This window comes from Microcebus murinus, chromosome 28, assembly GCF_040939455.1.
Source record: "Microcebus murinus isolate Inina chromosome 28, M.murinus_Inina_mat1.0, whole genome shotgun sequence".
Classification (NCBI taxonomy): domain Eukaryota; kingdom Metazoa; phylum Chordata; class Mammalia; order Primates; family Cheirogaleidae; genus Microcebus; species Microcebus murinus.
The window spans coordinates 10,267,132-10,290,277 of record NC_134131.1 but is presented as its reverse complement, the minus strand read 5'-3'; the positions used below and the strand labels follow the sequence as shown (position 1 = coordinate 10,290,277).

The window sequence follows — 23,146 nt, the reverse complement described above, 5'->3', positions numbered from 1 at the left end:
GACGTGGGTGATGTGTGCACAGAGGGAAGTAAAAGTCATTGGAAATCAAGCAGGGGGGAAGAGGGAGGGTCAAAAACCCACCTAATGGGTACAGTGAACACTATTTGGGTGATGGGCACATTTGTAGCCCTGACTTAAGCCATGTAACAAAAGCATTTGTATCCCCTTTATATTTTGAAATTTATGTGTGTGTGTGTGTGTGTGTGTGTGTGTGTGTGTGTGTGTGTGTGTGTGTGTGTGTGTGCATCAACCCCCTCACTTTGCAGATGGAAGAACTAATGCCCAGAGGGTTCTATAACTTGCCTCATCCAAAACCACACAGGCTATTGGTGGGTACCTGCCTAGTGCATGTTCTTCCACAATACACTCTGAGCATCACAGAACTTCAGAGCCTGAAGAGACCTTTGAGACAATGCCGTCCAATAGCTGGTCTTCATAGATAGGCAGCTGAGCAGAGATATGGAAAAACTTCTGCAAGGAGGTCTCTGAGCTCTTTTCTTATTTGATGGAATCTCTTTAGGATGTTGGTCTTCTGGAACATTCTTAAGATTCATAATACATAGGGTGCAATTGTAATAGTCACAAGGTATTTTTAGTATCTCAATAGCTATAGCAGGATGCAGACAACAAAGATAACTGAAATTGTTTTAGTCTGTAAAAGGGACCATTTATAAAAGATTATAATGCTTGATGCTAGGAAGGGATTGAGGAGCAAGCACATGTTATTTTTATTACGAATGTAGTTTGTAAATTAATTGACTTTAACATGTGTTTTAGGCTTTTATCTTATAAAAGTCCTTTTTTGTTTTTAGAATGCTTTCATATTTATTATTACCTTTTCAGATCATACTAATTGCAGCATGATGTCTGATTAACAGATATACAAGGGCTGTCCGAAAGTATCCAGCCATTGTTATTAATAATATAATTTTTCCTACTATATGGCTGGATACTTTCCAGACAGCCCTTATAAATACGAAGTGTTAGAAAGCGTGGGTGGGTTGCCCAGGGTCATCCTGCTATTAACTAAACAGAGGAGGTATTGAAGACTCAGTCTTCTCATTCCAGAACATGTATACTTTCCCCAATCCATTTTACTGCCTTTTAGAATTTAACAATATAGCTATTCTCTGGTTTTCAGTTTCCTGATAAAACGAATGGTTTATTGCAGACCATATCTATAAACAGGCTAGTTTGAGAAAATTTAATAAAACTCAGGGACTGCTGTTGTGACTGTGTGTTTTTTTTTTCAATTTTCCAAGTCCATATTGTTGTTAGAGGAGTTTAACCTTAGATTATGTTTTTTTCTGAAACATAGACTCAATAGAACCTCTCCTTTAAGAAGGCAAGATATTTACAAAGTTGAAATTGCCAAGCAAAAGAATTAGGAATGACTATTCTTTTCATATGCATCCACGTTACAAAAGATTTACCAAAACAATCCTATAAATAATGCACAAATGTTCTTTATGCATTTCAAATAGGATTCAGTTGACCAAAAAAATAATAAGTCATTTTGCAATCAACTTTTCCAATAAATCCATTCTCTGTTCTTTGTCAACTATATTTGCTCGTCTCCTAAAAATTTGTTTTCAGTCACTTTTGAGCAGTAAGATTAGCCTCATCCTCTGTTTTCAAAATTAGTAATGAGTAATGAATTCCAAAGGGATCAGGGGAAATACTTAATATTAATTGAATTTGAATATATAGCAACTGGAGCTAACTCGGAATTCCTGGAAGATGGAGTATTATCTACTCTGCTGTTAGTGAAGTTTCACCTGCTCTCATACTTGTAGCCCAAGAGGCAGGTTCACGTGGCTTTCAGTATTGGTGAGGAGTAAAACACTTCATTCCTGAACGATGGAAGGGCAGCATGGAATTTCATGGCTCAGAGTGTTTACATAAACATTCTTTCATTCATTTATTTCTTATTTTCAGTCTGACAGTAAAAGCATTTCTAGTGCACTTGTGTTTCTTGTCCTAGATGAAACATTTCTGACTTTCAAAATCTCCAAATGAAGATTTTTTTTCCCCTGGAGGGTGGGGTAGGTGTGGGGGTGGGGCTGGGTATTTGTGAGTTGTTGTAAGAAAAGAAGTTGGTGGAGAACAGATGGCCTCCTCCACCCATACATATTCATGAGCACATTTATTTCATTATGTCGTCCCCTGGGAAACCCTATACTTCAGTTTTTATAAGTTCGTCTGGCCATCAAATTGAGCAGTCAGAAGGCCCTCTGTCAAAAACTGTGTGCTGCAAAATTTGAAGAGAAATATGTGAAAGCTCTCACTTCCCACTTTTGACTTTTCATCGTTGAAACACCTGTTATTCTGAGATCTAAGACGAGAATGTCATTGAGCATAATAAATGTTAAGTGTTGATAGCTGAACTGACACGTCCCATTAGTCAGATGGTGGTGTGTTATGTTTAGAGTATCGCTGAGCACATTGTTTGCTAATTTCATAAGAAACATGAGACTGAAACATGTTTGCATATCTGTTGCAGCCTCTTCGAAGTTCATCCCAGGCCCTCTCCATTTGTAGAAATGGAATGGGTCATCTGATGGCTTGCATTATTAAATTCCCTGTGTATCTGATAATTTGGCAGGAAATTATCTCTTATGTGCTTCATCAAATCTTTTCCACTGGACCAAGAGCAGCACAGGTTTTTTTACCCCTTTACATGCTGAGCCATCTCCTGGGCAGTGATTAATGAAGGCATCTAAATAGCCTTTGGTTGAAATGATGTTATCACTGTCTCCATTTAACTCCACATGTCTTTGCCTCAAACAGGAATAAGACTGTTTCTGTCTTCTCCCATTGTTGCCTTGAGGAACTGTTGATGTATTATGATTTGTGTTACAGATCCATCAAAATCAGCCCTCGTGGGCTTCTCTATCAGATGTTTGAAGACGTCCTCTGCTCCCAGATCCTGTGAAAATTGAGACATGTGTGGAGTCTGCCCACTGGGGTAAGCAGGTCATTCATTTTCTTGAAATCTTTAAAATAATAACCCCGGTAGATTAAAAAATAACAGTAACAATAGCATAACCTAACATTCATTAAGCACATACTATATGGCAGGCACTCTATTGAACATTTTATGGAAACCTTTTGATCTTGATACTATTAGTATCTACATTTTGTAATCAAGGACACTGAAGTTTAAAAAAATTGGGGTATCAAATATTGTGTCAAGAAATGTGAAAGTCTTTTTTTAAAAAAAGTGTTATTTAATTCTCATGATCTCTCAATAGTAAGAGGTCCAAGAATTGTAAGAAGCTGACAAGTGCCTTGGAGTCCAGGCCTGAGTAGATGCCATACCAAGAAAAGTCACGTACAGATAAAGGCTATCAGGTATCAAAACTATGAGAAAGATGAGGAAGCTCATTTGCAGACAAGAGTATAAAATAGAGAACTTGCAGTCACGTAGGGAGAGGGGAGTACAAAGACAGGAGTTGGGTGGTCTCTGATAATCGCACAATTCTTACCTGCATTTCCCAAAAGCTCTGGCTGCAATTCATTTCCAGGTATAATTTATAGCCTTATAAAGCCTTCCCTTGGCTTCAGGCAGCTTTGATGGGTTTCTATTCCTTGCGACCAAAAATCTGGACTTGCAAGTAATGAAGCTAAGATTCAAACTCTTGCTTTCAGACCCCAAACCAAAGCCTACACTTGCTCTACATCGTCTTCTGTTCAGTGGCCCTCCACACTGGAAGAAAAAGGATCCAGTGAACATGGGCATAGAATAGACAAGTTCTTTTAGATCTATACAGGTGAATACACACACACACACACACACACACACACACACATATAAATAATGAGTCTGTATAGGCAATGACTTTGGGTAGCATGGCAATACATCTAAATAACAGGTAATGCTAGTCTAGGATTACCTTTATGAAAATACATTTTGTTGTTTTTAAAAAGATTATGAAAATGAAAATGCTATTAAAATTACTATTATAGTAAAAGTGGACTGCAGAATATGTCAAGTAAAAACTGAAAGAAAGCTCCTCCTCTTATTCTCCCAGACTCTGTCCTCAGGGATAACTACTATGCACATTTTGGTGTGTGTTCTCCTAGGACTTTTCTCTGGATGGACTGGATATGGGCACTTGATGGGATCATGTTCAAAAGCTTCACACCATTCATATTTCTTACTTGGGCATAATATCATGGCATTCTGCCATGTGAATAGGCACAGATTTGCCTCATTTCTATTCAGTGCTATATGATATATTCTATGGAATAGGTGCACCAGTTCTCTTTGAATGAACATTTGATCATCTCCACATTTCTGCTATTACATGTTAGATTCCAACGGTTAGAAACAATTCTCTTTGAAGTGCTTCATTTGCTCATTTTAGGCCGCATTTCAGAAACACAGTTAGGTTTTAAAATGTAGTCATAGAACCTTATGATCCTAGGGAGACAGGTAAGTAGGATGGGTACTCACAGTTCAAGTATCACCTAGAAATTGGTTTGGTTGACATTTATTAAGGGCCTACAGCGCTAAGACATTCGTCAGAAGTCCTCTGGGTTATGATACAACTCGTGTGAAAAGAGTAGATATTCGTTGCCATTCCCTCTATCTAAAATTTTTAAAAAATATTATGGGAAAATAATAATAACTGGCCCTCGGTGGGCGTTTGAGATTCCTGTTGGACTAATTAATTCATCCGTGACTGCTTTGGAAACCAATAAGTGAGCATATATTGGTCACCCATGACATGCCCAGTACAGATACAGGAAAAAACCTAGGGTATTTTTGTTATGCTTTAAGCTGAACCCACACTCTGTGAGCCTGTAGAGCAGGCGTGAATGGACCTACACTCATCAGATGTCGTTGCCAGTGTGTTAGGACTTAGCATGTGGATTTCAGGGTAGATATACACCACCACAGAGAGCATAACAATATTGGGAATATTAGAAAACTTCTGGTAGTGTTTTATAAAATATGGGACTTTTCCTTACTGAGAATGCAAAATATATCTCATCGAAAGCTGTATTTCCCGCCTTCCATAAGCCATGATGGATAAAGAAATCTTGAAAATTAGAGAAGTGATCTGATAGTTATGGCAATACTTCTTTATTAAGAGCCAATGCAAAACTCCATTTTTAACACTCGACAATGCCAGGACTAATAAAATACAGTTTCTACCCTAAAAGACCTTAAAATTAATGTTAGATAATAAATAACCAGAGTTCACACATATTTTTAGCTTAAAAAGAGTAGAAAGTAGTATCAAAAGCCAATTCATTTTTGTTTTCATCAACTCGCTGTAAAATCATTTAAACAGCTGCATGCGATTTTCCTAACAATGCTTCTCTGTGCCCATATTCACCTGGTCTAAGAAGTTTGTTTTGTTGCTGGATGGGTCCTGAGATCTAGACTTTTTATTGCGAGGAATAATTATAGCTGTCATTTACTGTGCGCACTACTAGGTAGCTAGTGCCATGCTAAAAGCTTTAGGTGGATTTAAAAAATTCTCCCAGCAGGCTCTGATGGGAGGTTTTAACAAATGGGCACTCTGACAGCCATTAAGTGGCCAAGCCCCAGGGTCCCATGCCAGGCCTGACTCCAAAACCCATGCTCTGTCCCACTGTGCCAATGTTTGACAACCTCAGTCATTCTCATACCCCCCTTCCAGGTGTTCGCCTTATCTCAAAATCACCAAAATGGTCCTTTCATAAAGTTTTCCCTAAATCAACTCACTTTTCATACCTGTTACTTGTCCTAAGCATTTTGGGCCATCAAAGTTTGGAGTTTATTGCACTAGTCATTTTTTTTTTTTTCTCCAGCAGGTAGTCAAAGAAATAGATAAGCATTAAAACAAAAAAAGTTTGCCCGTGCGCCACCTGCGATTATTTAGTTTAATTACCAGTGGTGCACGTACCACTCTTGGGAACCCCTACACAGTGTACTGCTATTTTCACGTTTTTCTTCTTTGTTTCTTCCTATTTTCTCCAGATACACATTTATTAGAGATGTCCACTTCCTTGCAAAGAAAGGAGGTTGTAAAACCAGATTTGCATTTCAATCACCATGAAAACAAATTTGTGCGTGAGAAGGCGCCCACAGAGACTGGTCTCGCACAAACTGAATATAATGGGAAATAGGGAAATATGCATTTGGAGATAAATCCTAACAAACATAACTTGACAATTAAAGTTGTCAGCTGTCTGGAGATACTAGAATTTGCCCTTGGCAGCAACGTCTTGCCATGTAGGATATTTTATCATTCAATTATTCTGGCTTTCTTTAAAGGGTAACTTTAAAAAAATAAAAAATGATAGGAGAAAAAGCTTATGTTTCACCATTTGGATTAATTGTTAAACCGTGTCATTTCAAGTAGTTCATTTCATTATTATTGTTTTTGTTATTAACATTATGGAAAGTCAACAGAATATATTGTTGCCAAGGGGTTTAGGGGTTTTATTTATTTTGAGTAATTAAAAGGCCAAGCCTACGTCACAAAGCAGTATATCTAATCAAAAGAGAAATCGCCATAGAGAGGTTATTATTTGCCTACTTGCAATCAAACCAGTTTTTGACTTTATAACTCACATAGAAAGATTAGTAGAGAAAATCATGGTTAATATTCAAGTCTATGAAATAGAAAAAAAAATCAAAATTAATTGAAGAGGGGACCAGAAAATTTTTTTTTACAACATTCTGGACTTCTCCCAATTAGGACAAAATCCTCATTGTGTATTCTGAACAGAGAAGGCCATTAATTTGCACAATGCAGGTGGAATGTATTATAATACATTACCTTCTTTTGGTTTCTGGAACTTCAGAAAAAGGTAAAAACCTTCATTAATTGTCTCAACATCCTGGGAGGTAAATAAGTATTATCAAGTTTACTTTCTCAGTAGTTTGGAAATTGAAGCAAAATGTGAAAGTGCTTGGCTCTATTTTCAAATTTTCCATTTTACCTCTGACTAAAGCAGGTGGATAGTATTTGCATTTCAGGACCTGGGACCTTGTAGCTCAGGACCTCAAGGTATCAAAAATAATAGCATAGTGTCTCCAGGAGGTATCAGGAGCAATGTGGGAAGACTGCAGAGCTCTGTGCTCGGTGTACCCAGTTTCGTACTTTAGAGAAAGGACAGCGAGAACTGGTCTCTTTCCAAAAACGCCTGTATCCAAAGGGGGCAGAGCAATATGGTACAGACATAAACTTTGATGTGTGCCTGGCAGTGCATTTATTTGTCTTGGAGAGAGGAGAAGTGGTTGGAAAACTCTTAAGATAAAAAAGATCTGGCGATGAGGCTGGCGTCTGACGTGGTTTTATGCCAATGCAAGCTTCTGCTTCACCTTGACTTTATGTGAGTCCTACACCTGCGAGCACTTTTGTGTGAGGGTGTGGAGCACCAGGACAGCGTCCTGGGCATTATGAGGAAATAACAGACCTAAGAACAGATAGTGTTCTTTCTTTTGAAGTTTGAATTTGCTATTGGACTTTTCAACATTATCTAAGGCATTTCCTCGTAAGAAGATGTTTGATAATAAAACAAACAATATACATAGAAATGAGGAAGGCATCAGGAAAATGAAGGTTATTTTTGTTGTTGAGTGTTTCTTTGTTTTATGTAGGAAATCATAGCCAGATAGTGAAGTCTTTCCTTTAAATTTCAGTGAATTTCAAGGGTGAACCTATTTGAGAGCTGGGGATCCGTTTTCTACTGCTACTTCATGTTAAAATATAGTCGTTGGGTAGGTAGACACTGGAGTCAGCAACTTGAGTTAAACTCTTGGCTTGACACCGTTTAGCTGTAGAATCATGGGCAATTCAGTCTCATCATCTGTAAAATGAGAACAATAATCATACTACTTCGCAGGTAAAGAGGAAATGAAAGTTGTAAGATATTCTGTACACTTTACCTATTATTAATGCTGCCATTCAACTTGGTGTCCATTGAAACAGAATTTCCCAATCATTAGCGGCAAAAAAAGAAAGTGGGGAGAAACAGAAAACTGTCCTTGCTTGTCATGAGTCAGGGAAAACACACGCTGCCTACTTTTATATCAGCAGCTGTGTTGCTTAGTGATTTACAGTGGGTGACAAAAATACATTATTGGAACATATTTTGCTAATCTGGAAATTAGTCTTTCCACAATCCACGAGGAGGGTGAGTTTTCCACGTGTTCTCCCCGGCCAGCAGCTGCCTCGCCCTCTGATCCAGGAGGACAGTCTGCTCTAGGATATGATGGGATAGTAGGAATGTGTTTGACCAACAAGATAAGAAAAGCACAGAACTTAGGACCATGCCAGGCATGGAGGAAGTCTGAAAGAAATGTTTGTTTCCTTTCTTTCCCCTCTCTGGTTTCTTGTTGAACCCTTGAGAACGTCATGTTCCACTCTCCTTCTGTTCCTGTCTGGGAATTATTTACTCACAGCTAGATCCCTGCTGGAATGCGAGCCCCTTTGAGGTTATCACTCTGTAGCTGATGAATTAATTATACAACCTCTCATCCAAAACCTCTTAGCATGGAGCTTGCGTGCAACTGGTGCTCATAAAGTGTTAAATAAAGAGTTGAAAGTAAGTTAAGTGTTGTTAGGCTTGAGGATTATTTCCTTTGTTCATTATTGTATTTAATTAAAAGGATATAATTCACTTGTTTGAGAAAGACAACCTGAAGGAGATTCCTTGAGGTGGCCTATTTCTGTAACTTGTAAAATTTGAGAGAATGGCTTATCAGACATTCTTCATGTGGCTTTCCCACTTTGGTGTGAACTTTTGTCCCCCATACAGCTCCTAGATTCTCTAGAATAGTCCTTGACTTGATTGCAAATTAAAACTCTTAAAAGGGTAGTTCACGCCAATGATTTTTTAATGCCAACACCGTCAGTGGCGGTTTATAATTATTGCCACCGTTTCAAATTTCTATAAGCATTTTGGAATGATTAGGATGACTGTTCACTGAGAAGACAATATATAATTTTTTTTTTTTTTTTTTTTTTTTGAGACAGAGTCTCGCTTTGTTGCCCAGGCTAGAGTGAGTGCCGTGGCGTCAGCCTCCCTCACAGCAACCTCAAACTCCTGGGCTCGAGTGATCCTTCTGCCTCAGCCTCCCGGGTAGCTGGGACTACAGGCATGCGCCACCATGCCCGGCTAATTTTATATATATATATCAGTTGGCCAATTAATTTGTTTCTATTTATAGTAGAGACGGGGTCTCGCTCAGGCTGGTTTTGAACTCCTGACCTTGAGCAATCCGCCCGCCTCGGCCTCCCAAGAGCTAGGATTACAGGCGTGAGCCACAGCGCCCGGCCTATAATTTTTTTTTCTTTTCATCTTTTAGCAGGCTTTTTGGAAGGAGAACCTTCAGAAGGGAGTAATTGCCACTGTGTCCATTTGGATGGGAGCCTGTTTCAGGGAGGTTCAGGGGACCTGGCTCCAACTTTGGCTTTTATTTTAGCCATTTAGAAGCATTTCCACTTGAGTCATTGAAAGGCTTTTAGAGCCTTAACGCATTCCAGCAGCTATGAATTCTTAATAAAAGACAAAATTTGACTTTTAGTTTGAGGTATTATTATTCGTGCTGGGAAATGGGGGTCAATGGGAAAGGAGAAGCAGAACAAAAATTTTTTGGAAGGTTCAAAATTGCAGTTCTTTCCCTTCCTTCCCATCCTCTTTCTCTCTCTTCTTCCTCTTCTTCCTCTTTCACCCTTCCCCATCATTTGGAACAGCAGCTGGGAGAAGGAGCACGAGGACGGACAGTCTTACTCAAAGCACGGTGCGTTTATGACCATTGTTATCAGAGTCAGGCGAGGTGTTCATTAAACATTCCCATTTCTGACCAGGACTCCAAAACTACTGACTCAGAAGAATCGCCATGCTAGGGCATTTTTAACAAGAAACCCATTTTATCCACTAATTATTTGGGCTGTGTGGTGGGACGCAGGGATGTAAAATCAAGTCCAATTATTGTGGTGTTGTTTTGTTTTTTTGAAATCTTTTTTCAAGTCTTGACTATTTTATTTTTACAAGTCATCTATAAAAACCTATTCTAAAAGGTATAATTTCTCCTCTTGGAAAATATGAAGGGCTGTGGTTTGTATAGTTTTGTGATTGTCCAGGAGCAATGGGTTGGGTGCTTGCTGGGCTGCCACTTGCATCTGCTGTAGATAAATAAACACAGCAGAGCAATAACCCGCCGAGCAAAACTGAGCATCAGGGTAAGTCTTTGTTACGTACAGCAGTACCCCTGTGGCCCCCACATAACTGAGATCCTGTGTGACTTCATGGAGAAGATGGCCCATTCCTCTACTCCTAATGTAGAAAATGGGCTTTATATAGCATGTAAATCATACTCTCTGTTTCTAAAATCTTACTGATGTAACCAGATTTAGTACTGATCTCCTGTTGAATGTGTTTTAAAAAGCAGCAAGGGAATTCAAATCTACATGCCAAAATCAATTCCTGTCATTCCACAGGACTGTTAAAAGGCTTCCTTCCAAAATCATATTTCTTCCTATTGAAATCTGACATTTGGGGCCCTGAAATTGTTTACCTTTGATGTTTTAAAAAATCAGTTTACTGACATGTTTTGACGGATGCCGTATAATCATATCCACTATTACCAGGTATTGTTCATGCTTCTCAAATTTGATTTTAATCCGTTTTGCATACATAAACTATCACATAAAAGCCAGTCATTTTGCAATAACAAGTTCAGCCCCATATGTATCAGGGAACAACTTTCCACTTCTTACTACGGATTCCCTTTTGGAAGCAGCACAGCAAAAGGTGGCCATAAAAAGTGGATTAGAAGTGAAAATGCTTGGTAATGAGAAAGAAGGTCGCCAGAGTGGTGTCTAAGGCCTCTCAGGTTGATGTCAGGAAAGAGGAGGAAATGTCAAATAGCCAGATGCTAGACTGCAAGAAGTCTAGAAAATATTAATGATATAAAAAGGAGAGAAAGAGGGTCCTATCATTGAGCGATAAGACCTTCAATATATGGAAGGCAGAAAGGCCACTCAAAGAGGTCCATGGCCTGGAACCTGGAACCTGTTACATAATATGGCAAAGAGGACTTTACAGGTGGAATTAACGTTAAGGGCCTTAAAATGAGAGGAGGCTGAATTATCCAGGTGCATCCAATCTAGTCACACGAGTCCTTAAAGGCAGAGCACGTTCTGCACCTTCAAACAGGAGTGAGGCAGCAGAAGGGAAACGTAGTGAGATGCAATGCGTTGGAAGAATCGATTTGGTCCATTTCTGCTGACTTTAAAGATGAAGGAGGCCACAAAGTAGGGACTGTGGAGGCCTCTAGAAGCTGAGACTGACCCCAGCCAACAGCCGGCAGGACACTCCTACCGCCACGTGGAACTGAATTCTGCCAACGGCCTAAGTGAGCCTGGAAGCAGCAAGGCCTGGAGATGGAGAAAATGGACTCAAAGAAGCGGCTGGAGCAATCCACAGGTATGGCGCTTTGCATTCTCATCTGAAATTAAGCAAGCGAGTCTCATGTTCCTGAGGTCTTGCAGCACCCAGTCACGAATCTTTTCTCTTCCCTCTTTTGTCATCTTTTTAATAAGGGGATGTTGTGCTGGTTACAACCTCAGAAGATAAACTTTGTGGGAAGGGACCTCAAGCCCTGCACGTGTGGCTCAGCTTCCAGTTTGAGGAGTTAGAATTTAATCCCAAATGCTGGATTCAAAGATGTGTGTTTGAGACATTCTAGAAATCTTCCCGGCTCTATCGGCTGCTCTGGGTTTAACCAGCAAGTGCCAGGCGCTGTCTGGCGCCGAGGCGGGGTCTCGGGAAAGAGCAACTAGACCAGAATGACGGCCTCTGCCTTCAGGGAAGGTAGCATTGAGTTGGGAGGGTGCAGGGCAACCACCTGGAGATGATTTAGGGACATTGATTAGGGTTTTTATAACTTGAAAAATAGAGTAACGGAAACAAAATGTAATGCAAAGTGCAAGGAGAATGGAGTGGCTTTCTTGTGAAGGTTGCCAGCTAGTGCTTACGTCTCCTGTTTTACAAATTGTTTTATTTGCGTAATGGCGCATTAACCTTAAAAGAAATTTAAGAAGAAAAATGATGCCTTGCCACTATGCTGGCATGGTATTTTCTATTTTTTTCCTATGGTGTTTTCCCCGTCTTTATTGTATCTAGACCAGTTGCTCTCATACTGGTCTTATATGTCTATTCTGTTTTAAAAATTTTTAATATGACATCAATTTCTATGTTGTTTCAGTCTCTGCATCATTTCTGATTATATCATCATATCCTATTATATGATTATGTGAATTCTCTTTTACTAAATTTACTCATTGTTTTGACGATATGGCACCATTGTAATGAACTTCTTTTTCATTATGGCTTTCTTTTAAAAAATTATTTCCTTCAGATAAATTCCTAACTATTGAATTACTGGATCCAGGGGCTGACATTTTTTAAGGACGTAAAACCACATTTCCAAAGGGTCGATCTAACAAAACAATGCTGCTAGGAATATACCAGTTTTTCATATTTGCTCAGTGTGGTTTTAGAATTAAATCATGCTTATTAGCTGTTTTGATATAAACAATATTGGCTAAATACTTCATTTGTCACTCATTTGCATGTCCTCTTATAAGGATGTCTGTTCACAGCCTTTCTGTATTTATCTGTTGGAGTCATGTCAGTGTATATTTTTAAGCTGCGTTTATTCATGTGATACAAATTTGGTGCCTGCTCTATGTTAGGGACAGTGCTCCATGCCAGAGACACGCCAGGGACAGGATAGCTCTGTTTTGTCCCTTGACCCCTGCTGTCCCCATCCTACCCACATTCATCTTTAAAGTATTATTCAGTAGTCTTACTTGTTAGGGCTTTCCCTTTTTCCCGAGTGAATCTTAGAATCATCATAATAAGCTCTATTTTAAAAAAGACCTTATACATGCTAAATACACCCCCTCTCCCAGGAAATTAGTTCTTTTTCCTGCAGATGGGTTTTGATTGATGTCACAACATATCTATATCCCTCAATTTATTTGGAACTTCTTTTATATCTCCCAATAAAACTGGATAATTTTATGTCAAACATATCCCTTGTTAAGTCCTTCATGTTTTATATATTTTGTTATAAGTGAGAATGGGATATCTTTCTGGTTAACCAATGTCAGTATTGTGAACAATGGTGAGTCTTAGAATCTTGGCATTTTCTAGCATGTTGCTTATTAAATTTAAAATCTTTAATTGGCAAATAAAAATTATATATATTCAAGGTAAACAACGTGATGATTTGATATATATACATACTGTATAACATTTTCCCTAATCAAATTAATACATCCATCACCACCTATAGTTACCATTGTGTGTGGGTGAGGGACTGGGAGGATATTTAAAATCTGCTCTGATCAAATTTCAAGTATACAATACAGTATTATTAACTATTGTCACTGTGTTGTACATTAGATGCCTAGACCTTATTCATCTGACAACTGCAAGTTTGTATGCTTTGACCCACATGTCCCCGTTTCCCCTACCCTCTCAATACTGGCAGCTGCTGTTCTCTCTGCTTCTATGAGCTCAACTTCTCAGATCCCACATACAAGTGAGATCATGCGATATTTGTCTTTCTGCATCTGGCTTATTTTACTTAGTGTAATGTCCTCTAGGTTCATCCATGTTGTTGCAAATGGCAGGAGTTTCATCTTTTTTAGGGCTGAATAATATTCCTTGGTGTCTGCCTGTGGGTGTACAGCACACTTTCTGTATTCTTTCATCCATCAATGGACCTTTATGTTGTTTCCACATCTTAGTTATTGGAAATAATGCCGCAGTGAATGTGGGGTGCAGATATCACTTCGAGATACGGATTTCATTGCCTTTGGATATATGCCCAAAAGAAGGATTGCCAGATCATATGGTCGCTCTATTTTTAATTTTTTGAGGACTCTCCATACTGGTTTCCATATTTACAATTTCCACCAACAGTGGGCAAGGGTTGCTTCCAGCAGTTGTCAATGATGGTTCGCTTTTCAAAGATTAGAATAGTATCACCCATGACTGATTTTTTTTCTCCCCATATTTATTCACTTTTTATTTTATATATTATTATATTAGAACTTGAGATATAACGTAGATGGGAGAGGTCATGTTTGTGTTGATCCTGTTTTTAAAGGACATAATTCCATTTTTTTCTGTGTGACTCTTAGTTTGAAATATTTTTTAACATGTATCCTCTTATTTCTGGGTTACAATGCTTTATTAAGGATATTACATTATTACAAATCCTTCAGCAATATTTTCAATAGTCACTTATTTTAGAAATTTAACATACTGGTATGCAGTCATACAGTGCATAATGATGTTTTGGTCAATAATGGGCTGCATATATGACTGTGGTCCTGTAAGATTACAATGGAGCTGAAAAATTCCTGTTGCCTAATGTTGCTGTCATAACTTCGTCATGGTGCAACACATTACTCATGTGTTTGTGTCAATGCTGGCGTAAACCTGTGCCGACAGTCATATAAAAGTCTAGCACAGAAGATTGTGTATGGTACATACTACTTGATAATGATAATAAACTATGCTACTGGGTTTATGTATTTACTATACTATAATTTTAATCATTATTTTAGAGAGCACTCTTTCTATTTATGAAAAAAATAAATTAATTGTAAAACCACCTCAGGCAGGTCTTCCAGGAGGTGTTCCAGAGAAGACATTGTTATCATAGGGGGTGACAGCTCCATGCCTATTCTTGCCCCTGAGACCTTCCAGTGGGACACGATGTGGAGGTGGAAGACAGTGATGTGAATGATCCTGTCTCTGTGTAGGCCTAGACGAATGTGGGTGTTTGTGTCTTAGCATCTAAAAAAAAATTTTTTTAAGTGAACAAAGAAATTATAAACTTATTCTATAAGTTTTTTTTCTGTTTTAAAGAAAGAAAATGTTTTGTTCAGCTGTGCAGTGTTTGTGTTTTAAGCTAAATGTTACAAAAGAGTCAAAAAGTTTAAAGTTGATAAAGTTACAGTAAGCTAAGGTTAATTTATTGAAGAATGTTTTTTTATAAAATTAGCATAGCTTAAGCAGACAGTGTTTATGAAGTCCTTAGATGGTACAGTAATGTCCTAGGCCTTCACATTCCCTAACCACTCACTCACCCTGAGCAACTTCAAGTCCTGCAAGGTCCGTTCATGGGAAGTGCCTTATATAGGTGTACCATGTTTCATCTTTTTTTTTTCTTTTTTTTCATGTTTCATCTTTTAAACTGTGTTTTTAAGAAACCTTTTCTATGTTTAGATGTTTCCATTTTGATATAATTACCTACATATTCAGTAGTAACATGCTGTACAGGTTTGTAGCCCAGAAATATGGCCATACCATGTAGCCTAGGTGTGTAGGAGGCTGTACCATCTAGAGTTGTGTAAGTATACTCTAAGATGTTCGCACAAGAATAAAATTGCCTAACGATGCATTTCTCATAATGTATCCCCATCATTAAGCAACCTATGACTAATATGCTATAGTAATAAATAGATTTATGTTGATGTGTGTGTATGAAATGCAATGTTTATAGAATGTTACTCTTTTTGTAGTGCTAAATTCTATCTGCCAGCTTTGTATTAGTGACTCATAGGTTAAGTTTTTTGTGTTATCAGATTTTAGAGACAATATAAAAAACCTGTGGGAAACTTCTAAAAGCTTCTGATACCACTTTTTTGATGTTTTTTGCTTTTTTTTCCATCCTGGGGTAATGAATGAGACAGTGACCATTCTTAAGGAGAATGCAACAAGTGACAGTGTTGCTGCCCAACCAGGTTCATTTGCCTACTGCAGGAGAGGAAGCCACTGTGCTGAGACAGCAGGGTTTACGGCAGAGAAAGAGTTTATTCTGCATAGTGCTGGGCAAGGAGACAGCAGAAATTTCTCAAATCTGCCTCCCAGAGAATTTGGGAGACAGGATTTTTAAAGACAGATGGGTGTAGGCAATTGAGTCTGCTAATTGGCTGTGTTCAGGGCACAGCCATAGGGTTTTTGGAAATTGTCTTCTTTGCTGACCAAGTTCTTGAGTGGGGCCACAAGATCAGCTGAGTCAGTTCCTTGCTATGGACCGCCAGTCTGGGTGGGTCAGCCGTCCCAATGGAAGGTATCTCAGGACCTACCCCTAGGTTTCAGAAAGGTGATGTTATCTATGGAGAAAGCTAAGAATCTTTATGACCACCAGTATGTGCCTCCAAAGTGGCAATTAGAGAGAAGCAAACAGGGGGCAGTGCCTCATTATTATCATTATTTTTAGCTAGGCCTGTGCCTTATTTTTAGCTAGGCCCTTACCACTATTCTCACTTTGCACCCCTTTTTTTATTAACTTGAAGTGCGGTTTCAACAGTAGCCTTTCTCAAATGTGAGTGAGCTAACTGCTGTAAAGAAGGAAGAAAACACACATCTTCCAATTGCTTTGTTAAAAATCCTTTAAAGTGCATTTGAATTTTTTAAAACTCCTGGGGAAGAAGAGAATCCTCCCTCTCAGTTTCCTAAATTGAGTTTTGCCGCCCCAAGGTGGGTAATGACATTAAACAAGCTTCTATGCCTTTTCCCTATTTTTTTCCCCTCATTTCCCCCTGAGGGTGATGAATTTGATCATGATGATGATTTCATGGGTGAATACATATTTCAGAATTTATCAAATTATACATATTAACAATGTGCAGTTCAGCGTATGTTATTCCTCAATAAAGCTGTTTGAAAAAAATTCTTGGTTTTTAAAAGAAGGGGAAAAAGAAGTTTTTCTTTGTGGGAGAGCATCTTCCCAGATAGGAGAGTATTAATAAAACATCACTGTTAATTTTCTTAAACATTTCAATGATTCTTCATTCACTTTTAAGGAATCATAGCTGCAGGGTCCCTTTTTCTATATAATGTTTATTGTGAGCTATTAAGCATGTTTTTTGTTTAATATGAGTGGCTTTGGGGGAGAGTAGAGTGTAAAATATATTAAAATCTTACAGGAAATATTTTATGTAAACTCTTCTCATGCTGCTATAAAGGAGAGAAAAATGATAGCAAAAGCACAACTAGGAAAGGTCTACAGTAACACTTTTATTTTTAGTTTTGTCTATAAATTTTATTGCAATTTTTTAAAATTTCAGAATATTAGAGAGTACAGATGTTTAGATTACACATAGTGCCTTTGCCCCACCTGAATCAGAGCTACAAGCATGTCAGTCCCCCAGACGCTGCGTACCGCACCCATTAGGTGTGAATATATCCATCACCTTCACCCTCCTCCCACCTGCCCAACACTCCATGAATGTTACTACTATATGTGCACTTAAGTGTGGACCAATTAATACCAATTTGATGATGAGTACATGTAGTGCTTGTTTTGTCCATTCTTGGGATACTTCACTGAGTAGAATGGGCTATAGGTCTATCCAGGATAATACAAGACTTGCTAGATCACCATTTTTTATGGCTAAATAGTACTCCATGGTATACATATGTCACATTTTATTAATTTACTCATGTATTGATGGGCACTTGGGTGGTTTCCACATCTTTGCAATTGTGAATTGTGCTGCTATAAACATTTTAGTGCAGATGTCTTTCTTTTATAGAATGTCTTTTTTTCCTTTGGGTAGATATCCAGTAATGGGATTGCTGGATGAAATGGTAGTTCTACTCTTAGCTCTTTGAGGTATCTCATTACTGTAGGTGTTTTTGTTATCAGTTTTGAGTCTGAATCATAGTTACTGATGGAATTTTATGATATAATCCTCATGGATGCAATGCATGAGTAAATTTATTAAGTTACTCCTATGGGTTTAAGTGATTTTTAATGAAAAATGAATTTTTAAGGAAGAAGATGGCAGGTAATAAATATGAAGTACTTCCCACCCGCTGCTGATATATGACCCAGTGGTGGTTCCATTCATTTATGCTAAAGATGGATCACTATGGCCATGCCAAAAGGAGATGTTAACTGAGTCTTGTGAATGGCAATTAGAGAAGGCCAAGGTCACTTGAAATGCCTCTCAAAGATTATCTTGTCTAAAGTGAAATTTTAAAAGCAGGAGGGACTTATAAATATGAAGGGATTGTGTTAGACGACAGGAGAGTTCCAGGGGATGAATCTACTTATTCCAAGAAAGTGAAAATTAAGAATTCTGCCTTTCGGTGTATGATGAAATTGCTTAAACGCTGGGTTGGATACATTGCTTTTCTGTATCCTGGTGTGCACTGCTTTTGTAGGCATTAAGGGAAACTTGCCCTTTCACCAGAAAGTTTGCAGAACCATCAACTCACAATTAAGGCATATTAATAAGAGAGAGGTTTATTTGCCATGAGCATGGGGAGAAATCACAGAGTGATGATTCAATATCCCAATGATGTTCAGATATTTTTATACCTGTCTTTTTGGAGGGGCGGGGAGAATTGTGGAGTACAGGTGATTCTATTTAGGGGTGACTAATGGTGCTAGGGAGGAGAAATGGATGGGGGAAAAGACAGACCACTTGTAAATGATTCACTTTGCAAATTAACTTAACCTGAGAGACAGATGTTGCGTGTTGAAAATAATTTGGGCCAGGTCTGCTTGCATTCTGCATGCAATATATTGAGATAACAGGGAGAGGAAGTCAGTTGCTTCTTTTGATCAGGTCAGCCTGGTTTATGCAAATAGAAAGCCCCTTCCAAGTGCTTTTTGATTTGAAATGGCACTTAATTCAAAATATTCTTTATACCAAGTAGCCATATTGGGGTGAAATGTCTGAGCTCCTTCACTTTGAATACTTGTGTAGTTCTGGGCAGCCAAGTCATAGAAACGCAGTGGTTAAGGAAGGACCTCAATTTTCTTGTCCTGGTGTGGATTATGGCAAAATGTATTTATTCAACCAACAACTACTTCGGTGTGTGAGCAAGACTGGCATTCATACCCTCAAGGTTTTAGTTTTACATAAAAAAATCATTGATGGGAATAAATGCTTCATAGGACAGGAAAAGTGTGATATGGACTGTTGAAGCACTTCCTTTTAAGAGCTAGGAAGGTCCTAAGGTGGTGTATGTGTTATAGAGACAGTGTAACAGAATGGCCTGGGGGGAAAAAAAGAAGAAAGATTTTCTGTCTTTTTAAAAGTTTCCCCAGACTTCTGGGAACTTGCAGCCTGGCCTGCATCCCTGAGGCAGGTTAAATCTCCCAGGTGGCTGCCAGCCCCCAAGGTGGGCGGCTGGCAGAGGTCACAGGCTTTGATTTTGGCAGAGATGGAATCATTAGAATCTTTAACCACAGCAATTGCCTGAAGCTGAGAACCCTCCCTTTAAAGCTCTGTATTTCTGCCTATGTTCGGGGAAAATTTGGGATTTTGAGATGAGAAGGTCCACCCTATTTCCTCCTTTGCTGGCAAAATAGACTCTATCTTTTCCTTCCTCCTCAAACCGCTAGCCCTCATTATTGGGCCTAGTGGACAAGTGGCCGAGCTTTCAGTAACAAGAGATCCTCACCTCCACCTCTCAACCTCCTTCGAAGAGATTGCCAGCAAGAACAAAAGCCATTGGTCTGGGACACCCCCCCCCCCAAGGTGGTAGTTACCTTAAGCAAGTGACACCCTAAAGCAGTGGTGCTCAAACTTGGTTGAACTTGGCAATCACTTAGTTTGAAAAAGGTAACTGTTATCTGATTCCCACCTCCATGGATTCTGATTTAATTGGTAGGGAGGGCTTCCTGGGGTTTGCAAAGCGCCCCAGCTGTCACTCGTTCACAGTTGATGAACTCTCAGGTGGTGGTCCTCCAAGTTCCCTGGGCATCTACATCAACTGGATGCTTTGTTAAAACAGATTGCTGAACCCACCTTCAGCGTTTCTGATTCAGTACATCTGGGGTGGTGGCTGAGAATTTATCTAACAAGCTCCCAGGTGCTGCTGCTGCTGGCCCACAGACCACATTTTGATAACTACGCTGTGATTTATTTCTTCATTACACTTGATGGGAGGATGGCATGTAAGCAGAGTCCAAAGTCAAATCATGATAGTCATAAGAGTCTGTGTCGTCCTCACCTAGAAGAGAAACATAGCAGGTAGAAATCTCAACTTCTGCTTTCTAAATATCAATTCTACTTCCTGTTCTTCCCCTCATTATCTTTGTGATGTATGAGGTCTGTCCAGAATGTATTGTGCCATTGTTACTACGACGAGAATGGTTTGTGCGACATTAGCGTAGCCTGGCGGCCAAGGAGAGTGGATGGGATGTGCGCGTGAAGACAGTGATGGCGTCACTGCCCGTCAGTGGGGCTTTAGACGCTGTGGGGTGAGCCTGCGTGTTGTGTGGCTGCTGCACTCAAAATGCTGAGCCAGTAGAGCGACTGATTTTGCGTTAAGCTTGAACATTCCTCGACAGAAACCATTCGGATGATTCAGAAGGTTTTCAGGGATGATGCGATGAGTGCAGCACAAACAAAAGTGTGGCACAATTGCTTCAAAGATGGTCGAGAATCTGTTGACACCGAGCATGTTCTGGAAGGCCTGCAACAAGCAGAGCACCTGAGAATGTTGAACATGTATGGCTTAGGTGAAGAGACGCCGGGAGAACTGTGTGACGTCCCAAGGTGAGAAATCTTTTAAGTGCGCCAATAGTGTGACGGATGTTCTCATCACTAAAGATCGGTGTTTGGCAAAGCACTATGTTTTCTAAAGCACAGGGACAAAAAAAACAAACAAACAAAAAAATCCCACCTGGTTAGGTACTCTCAAAAGATATTTTGGTTCCAAGAGTGAGCGTTGATATCAGTGGACTGGGTCATTTCACTTGCTAAATTTTCTACCCCTTAGTTAAACAGAATTACCTATTTTTTAAATATGCTAAGTAATGAAATATATTCAATTATTTCTTCATTCGCCAGTGTGCAATGAGAAGTGTGTAATGTCTGTCTGAGCCCTATAGCCAGTTCTGCCTCCAGCCAGCCTGGTGGCCATCCCTAATTGAACTTACATCTCTAAATCTGTTTCCACATTTACAAAATGATATATATTTGGCATGTGTTCTGTTTCTCTGAAGAACCCTAATGCAGATTTTGGTATTAAGAGTGATTCTAGAGGAACGGAATTTTGAACATGAATTTTCTGAATTGATTCTGGAGTTTCTGGAATTGAATCCGTAATCTGATTAGACTTAAACATGCCGATGACTCTATTTTCGGTAGTAAAGAGAGCACTGATAGTCCATGGCCTGAAGTTTTTAGAGACATAACAAATATTTGTATTTGATAGTCCTGATCAACTACTTAAAAGAAGCGAAGAGCTAGGTGACTCTGTAGCATACTTTTGAACATTTTTGGAAAATTAATGAATATAATGATAATTGGTTGCTATGAATATCACTAGACAAAGTGGTGAAAGCTAAAGATGAACTCGGAGATTTGAATTCCCAGCACAAGTGCTACATAAATGACCTGAGATCTTCCATGCTTGTCCTTAAGGAAACCCTTGTCTCCCGTAGCCACAGGGCTGAAATTGCTTAAAATCTAACGCAGAACCCCATCCTGCATCTGGCTAAATGATAGCGAAAGTTGAACTCCCAGCCTAACAGGGTGTTTACTGTTAAAGCGAGTGCTTTGATTGGGAAAGAATGGGATCTTCTAAGTTGAGATGGGACATGTGGGAAGACCCTGATGAAGTGGAGGACATTGAGCTGCCCCTAAATTCTTTACCAGGGGTGGAGGAGGTTTCCCCACCCCTGGCAGAAGTGGCCTCCCCAGCCCCAGCAGAAGTGGCTTCCTCAACCCCAGCAGAAATGGTCCTCCTCTCAGTAGTATCAGCCTTTCTACCTCTGTCTGAGGGGCGTTAACCCCGTATCACCTGAGAAAACTGTAATGGTCTCCCTTGAGGTAGTTGCCATACAAGACAATGCTGGTTCTCAGGACCTACCCTCCTTTGCTTCTAGACCTGTAACTGGACTCAAGTCCCAGCAGGCACCTGCAAATAAGATCAGTGTGTGACCCATGAGGAGGTGCATTCCAGTGTTTTGTTACTTGGAGAGTCCTGACTAATATACACACTAGAGGCTGGCCCCAGCCTAAAAGCAAAGAGAGTCTAAGGAGCCAGCCGGTGACCATCCTCCAAGTTCAAATTATTGCTTAATCCTCTGATTGTCCCATTCTGCTATCAAGGAATGACCATTCTAGGATCATTCTTCCAGGATGAACATATGTCCCTGTAAGACAAAACAAGGCCAAGGGAAGGAGACCCAGAACCCGGAAAAACATTTCCTAGTATCTAGAGACTCTGAGTCCCTGTGTCTTCTCAGATCTAAACAGCTTAGAAGCAGAAGCACAGACTTCTAATTATGCCATAGGAGAAAGAAAGAAGGGCTGGACATACTCAACTGGCTTGCCACTCTAACCTCATGAATGAAGATGCCTGAAAAGACTTTCCCCCAAGTAAGCCTACTCAAGTATTTCTGCCAAAGCTCTGTACCCTAGAAAATACAGCCTAATGAATAACTTTGAAGTTTGTCAGTCAGGGATAGTTGTCTTTCTTCGTGTAGAATACCTGATGGAAGATAAGAATGGAGAAGAGCCATGTGCCACTATAGGAAACAAATGGGTCAAACTATGGGATTTCTAAGGCATCTTCCAGTTGACAATACATGAATCTTAGTCTCAGAGTCTAAGGCCCTCAACACATGAAGAAGTGGGAACTCTGCTCTTTGCTCACTACAATACAGGCCTCACAGGGTGTTCATCTTTAGTTCCTCTAGTTTGTTTCAAGGTAGAGAGAAATTTACTTAAATTTACTGGGACAAAATTGCAAATTAAAGGACCAAGACTTAATATCCTATACTTTAATCTGAACAATAGAAAGTTTTGTATCAGTCTCAGCATCTAGAATATATATGTGTATGTGTATATAGTATATGTCATATAATATTATATGACATAAGTATATTATATATACTTATGTATGTTATACATATGTATAACATCTACAGGCCATATATGTATATGTGGCCTATATATAGTCCATCTCTCTCTTTCTCTCTCTCTCCCCTCTCCATATATGTATATAAAAACACACACATACGTATGCTATTCTTTTGGAATTAGAGTTTTTAAAAGTCTGATTCCTACTTCAAAATTGATAATAAGGCACCTGCTGGAAGTTCTGGAACATTTTGTTGATCCAAGCAATAAAATGGAAA

The 23,146-nt window shown here is 39.2% G+C and overlaps 1 long non-coding RNA gene across 3 annotated transcripts in view; it reads left to right on the top strand.

Annotated features, from left to right (window-relative positions):
• Positions 1-23,146, top strand: part of LOC142865020 (uncharacterized) — a 585,997-nt gene that overhangs the window by 407,919 nt on the left and 154,932 nt on the right. For all 3 annotated transcript variants that reach the window (XR_012915320.1, XR_012915321.1, XR_012915322.1), the window contains one exon: positions 2,863-2,968. This is a non-coding gene — a long non-coding RNA (uncharacterized LOC142865020). The remainder of the gene's footprint in view (positions 1-2,862; positions 2,969-23,146) is intronic.